This window comes from Sceloporus occidentalis, unplaced genomic scaffold (assembly GCF_023333645.1).
Source record: "Sceloporus occidentalis isolate IW3139 unplaced genomic scaffold, rSceOcc1.0.p SCAF_132, whole genome shotgun sequence".
NCBI classification, from domain to species: Eukaryota; Metazoa; Chordata; class Lepidosauria; order Squamata; family Phrynosomatidae; genus Sceloporus; species Sceloporus occidentalis.
The window spans coordinates 114,320-120,219 of record NW_028317112.1 but is presented as its reverse complement, the minus strand read 5'-3'; positions in this window follow the sequence as shown (position 1 = coordinate 120,219).

The following is a 5,900-nucleotide window of genomic DNA, read 5'->3' as shown; positions in this document are numbered from 1 at the left end:
GCGGCACACGGGCTCCTAGGGGACCGATCGCAGCCACCATCTAGCGTAGATCGGCCCTGAGGTCCGGCTGCCTCCTAAGCAAATGAAAAAGAGGAGATTCAATAGAGGATCCGAAACGAGAACAAATAACCGAAGAACGTTTTGCCTAATTTTATAACAAACAATCTCTTTTCGGGGATGACCGCTGATCAGAGAACTTTCTAACCAAAAATGTAAAAAAGGAAAAAGACGAAGAAAAAAAAAAAAAAATTTCAAAAAAATACAAAAGGATAAAAAATACAAAAAAGTGGAAGGACTACTTATTTCCAGCAGTCACATGGACACGATAAAGCTTGGTTATCAAAAACAAAATCCGATATAGTAAGAGGAAATTTGGTTTGCTCTGAATACTTTTTTTTATTTTTATTTTTTTTTTTAATTATCATTTTGTATCGGTCTGTTGTACAGACCTTTTTATGTCATGCAAGGTGTTTATAGTCATATCAAAATGTTGGGGTTCCTTTTCTTAACTGGTACAATTTAGGCAGGCCTGTATTGCTGGTTTTATTTTTTTCCCCTTTATTTCCTCTGCCAGATGAGTTTTTCTTACCGGTTCCAGGTAAACGAGTTCCTTGCGGCCCCCGTTTGTAATGAATAAGGGGGGTGGCTTGTCTATCTTCTCCTGAAGTCCAGAGCGCCAAGACCAGCCTGGCCAAGTCGGAGGAACCCACCCAGCTGCCTGCGGAGTACAACCCGTCGACGACGTAGTCAAGCCACTGCTGAAGGTCCACAGTTGCCCAAGCCTACTACGCCTGGTGTCTTCTGCCAACCCTGCGGAGTCGATCCAAGTCGGTTCGGATTCCTACGTGCTTGAGGACAGCCTAACGATCTCTCGGCGATACCTGACTTGTCGGCGGTCCTTCAGTTCTGAGGACTGAAACCTCGCTTTAGATGATGTGTACAAAGTTGCCAGTTCTGTGTGAGACGCAATGTTAACCGCTCACTCACCCTAACCGATCGGTGGCTACCCCGTTATTGTTTCAGTGGGGAGCTCTCAATATGTGTCTATAATCAATTCACCCCCCCCCCGTTACAAATATATATATATAATTGTATATTGGGTCAGTAAACGTGTCCTCTTAAAGCGTTGGCCATTTTGCACACATCATACGGTTTCAGTTCTCTGTCGCCGTGCCCAAGGGGCCGCGTCTGGCTATTTATAAGTGTGTTTAAGGACGGAACGTGGTCTGCATTGTATATTTTTTTTTTTTCTACCTTTAACGTACCGATATCGTATATATGAAACCAAAAAAATCCAAGAGAATGATAACACAGACTGGATCACTGCGTTGCGGTTCACACTACATCTCCCGGCCGGGATGGTTCCTGGAGGCCGCGTTGGACTTCGTTTCTGCTAATCCGACGTAGGAGCGTCCCGACCGGCCCCCACGTATCCCGGGCTCGTCCATTACTGGCCTCTATGCCTGCTCGTAATACGTATCCTTTCCATCTCTAACCGATCTAGAGTCGTGAACTGCAAACGGTATACTAACCGTGTCATTCTACCGTGTTTGTATATGTATTGTTGGATTTTTGTGATGTTTTTTTTTTTTATACTTTGATTTTCTTTTTTTTTTTTGTTAAATGTTCTTTTTTAAACCCCTTCGCTGCCGGAGTAGGGCGTTCAGTGCGTACGGTCGCCTGCTCGTCTCCGGCGCGGAGGACGGTTAAACAAGCTTGAACCAAAGTCAATTCCTAGCAGCTGCTGTACTAATGGACTAGTTTGTGTAAGTGCAGTTCAGGCGCAGTGTGTGACGACATAGATGCTACTGACAATTTCTTTCATTAATGAGTTTTTTTTGTTGTTTTTGGTGGGGGGGGTGTTAATTTTATATAAACATTGCTGCTTGTTTTGGGGATGTTTCTTTTTTTTCCTCTTTTTTTCCCAGTGATTTATGTTAAAAGTGAGTTGTAAACTTGATCCGCTCTTGTAAATATTTGGATGAAGAAGTCACTCTGATACTGAAGTCAGCCAGCCCTTTACCCTCTTCCCCACCCCGTCATCCTCACCGCGTGAATTAAGTGGTAGGCGTTCGTGGTAGGCGTTCTTTTGGGGGTTTTGGTTTATGGTCGTTGGTCGCGCCGGTTGGCTCGGGAGGTGTGTAGGCAGGCGATTGCCGAGGGCGAACGTGCTGCGTCGCTTGCTTTGGAATCGGGGGGGGAATCCTGCCGGTTCGTGTGTCCGGTACGTGTCCTCGGTGGCGGCGCCTGATGCACCAACCCCTGAAAGTGGCTGTAGTTTCGTTATTTGGGAAATGCCATTTCTTTCATTTCTGTTGCTCGTTTCTTTATATTTTTTTGGTGTTTTTCCTGGGAAAATGAATAGAATAGACCTACTTGGTGTTCCGCTGCCATTCACAACCATTTCAAGCCACGTCACCCAAAACTGCTTTTAGATGAACCATCGGGATGTAAAAATGGCTTCATTTGCTTAAATCCGAATGCTGCGGTCAGCTTTTCTGCCGTTCACCTCTAAGAATTAAATTCCGCCAGTGTGGGTCCCGTTACCCTCTTTAAAATATTCATAATGACCCGATACACAGCGTTGCTCCCCTTTTGAACCCGATAAGCTTCATATGAGAGAATCTCTTCCATGTATTGAGTTAGGAGTTCCATTTATTAAACGCGGGTGATATAATTAACTGGGTAATTAGACTAATTTCTCACTCATTGAAGCTGACATGGAGTTGGGCTTTCAAGAACAGCCCAAACAGAACAAAACAGCAACTCGTCCCACCGCCTGCATGCCGCTTACCATAGTGGTAATTATCACTGAACCAAAAAACAGCCACCCCTGCTGAGCCGTTAGCCTCTTCTCCACTGCCTTTTGGGGTAGTTTTGCCAATATGATTCACTTTTGAATTCTAGCAAGACTTCTTTTTGAACTCCCAATTCCTGTTGGTCATTTGCCCCACAGCCTGAAATCCTTCCTGGAATAGCTTCGTGCCCAAGCAGAGTTTGGCTTCTCGGTAGACCATAATCTTCACTAAACCCCCCAGATAATGTTTTTATTTCTGAAGAGCCGGTTTCATTTGGATCATCGCTCGTTCATTTAGCCTCTAAAGCAGAGCTGTCGTTTTATTCCGTTTCATATTCCCGGGAAAACTACAAGCGAGGAAAAGTTTGCAAGAATCAACATGTCTTCAAAATATTGCTTCCGGTTATTGTTTTGGTTTTCGTAACCGGCCTGAAACGCCTGGACGGATTCTCCGCCTCTCATGTGTTTATTCGGATTACATTTTTATGCCTTTAGAAAAATTCACATTTTATTTTGCCAATGAGGCAAACCTCTGGAATACTTTGATTGTTTCCGTGCGAAAATAACATTTTATAGGGCATTTCCAATAGAAACCTGTCCTGTTTTATGGGGAAAGTAATAAAGGATAACGGTTCAAGATCGCTATAGACTGTAGGATTCTGGATGAAAAGCCAATTCTATGTATGAAAAAACGTGATATTTTCCCAGTTCGCAAAATCATCTCTGTGCTTTTTTTTTTTTTCTCGTTTTCTTTTTTCATTTTCTCTTTTTTCTCTTTCTCTTTTTTTTTCTCTCTTTTTCTCTTTTTTTTTATTTTTTGTTTTTTTTGTTGCTTGGCATATCCGTATCGGGTAAAACCTTACCAATGTCCGCCTTGTGCCGGGTGGGGATCACGAAGCATTGTTCTCCCAGACTTTGCTTGACCCAATAGCTTTAAAAATATCATCTCCTTCGTTTCTACGTAACTATGTGGCAGCTCAGTAGGACTTTTAGATTTTCGAGTTGCCCGGAATGGTTTCTGGGCACCTGATTTAAAACAAAATAATAATAAAAAAAAAATACCTCGGTTTATCTAGGCTTTAACATAGACGCGCTCCGATATTCTGGAAAAAATAACTTTATTAAACCCTGAGAAAATATTGTTTGTAGAGGTTTAGGTTTGAAGACATTACTTAACCTAATCATGCTGTATGTACATTTTATTTTGTGTTTGTTGTGCATCATGGTTACATAGACTATTATATTTGGGGCGGAGGGAGTGAAGAACAGACTTGTTATAAAGAATGATGTATTTTGTATAGATTTTTTTGTTTTTAATTGCCAAAGCCTTCATAGACTCACTCCAGAAATACACTTTATCCGGCTTAAAGTCCTTCTGGTTTTTATTTAGGAATTGAATGAGTTCACTATTCACTAGGAGACCATAGCTTTGCGGCGTACCCCCCCTCCCCCACTCTTTCCTTGTGAGTTCACCTGTCCTATGAATTTAAAATGTATTTATCAAAAGCCCCTTTTTTTGGCGTTAGGAAGAGGGGGCACAACTGGCGACGTGTTCCCCGAACCAGTGAGAGCCGAAAGGAAACATGTTCCTTATGTTTAGCCCCCGCTGTGGTAATTTTTTTTTTATTTTTATTATTATTTTAATAATATCGCTACTACGCATGCCATTACCAAAAAGAAACAAAATAACCAAAAAGCAAAGCAAAAACATAATGTGAAAACCAAAACGGAAAGGGAAATCTGTCCCGTGCGTTTCTTTGCACCCGATCGTTTATCCCGCCACCTACTCCAATACTGTGAGACCCAGATAGCTTTCTTTGTTTTATGGACTGATGTTTGTTTAGTGTTTTTATATATATGAATATATATATATATAATAGATATGTATGTATGTATCGCTCCTAACGATTACTGAAGGTTTAACGAGCAAAGAGAGGCTCTGAATGTGGCCTCCTTACCCACTATTGAACGGTTTAATAGACAGAGCCTGACTTTTTTTTTTTTTTTTTTTTTTTTTTTAATCCGGCCAGTTCTGAATATTTAAGGTCTGAGAGGCGCTTTAAAAAAAAAAAAAAATTGTAAAAAATGCCGCGGGTTGTTGAGTACTAAATGGCTAGTGAAGGTTTGTGTCGATACACTGAAAATCTCAGTGGGCCGTGGAAGGAAGGCACTTAAGGTTTTGGCCTCCGTATGTCCTTCAGGAAATGCATTTCCAAAGATTGTGTAATTAATGTTTGTAGTAGACTTGTGTTTTTTTTTGTTTTGTTCCTTTAAATTTCTGTTAACTTGCAGAACGTGTGCGTGTTTCCCTTTGTAGTGGTGTCTGTAGCTCTTGGAAAATATAATTGCTCAAGACCAAAATGTTACAATAGGGCTACTTTTGAGATGGAATTTATATTTTGCTGCATTACTAGAATTTACATTTTTAGTAAGAATCCCAACAGATTTTTTTTTTGCTTTTTCCAGAAAAAAACCAAAAAACACATTTGTGGTGATACCCTCTTGGAATGGGGGGGCGGCATCTTGTTAGTGACCTTTATGCCTGCGACAAACCTGGTGGGAAGGGAAAGGCAATGCCCAAGAAAGCGAGGAACGTTCTTACCGGCAGTGTTTGGTCGGGGAGATCTCTTGGGTTTGATTTTGTTATAGATGTCACGTGACATGACGCGTGTTGTGTTAGTTCACTTTGCAGGACTTGAGTATCTCAGCGGGTGTGCATGTAGGCGTTAGGGGAGAGACGCTCGATGACGTTTCCAAGACGTTAATACTTGGAGGACAAGGACAAGCCGGCTTGTGGGATTTCCAAAAAGGATTATTAACCTCATCTCCCATGCCCACGGGCACAGCCTACGCCCCTAGGAGTTGTCGGCCATCATCTGTTGAGCTCATTTTGTGATCTTGCATACATATTCCAAGTTTGCTTTCCATTACAGCTCTAGATCCCCCTTCACATCATCTCAACAGTTTTTCATGGTGGCAAACACCATACTTATTGGTTTTCCTCCCCCCCCCCCTTCCGTTTATTTCGAAACCTAGTTACGTAGCGGTGGGGTCACTCCATCACAGGTACCAAGGATGTTGTATACCTCCTTCTAACACCTTT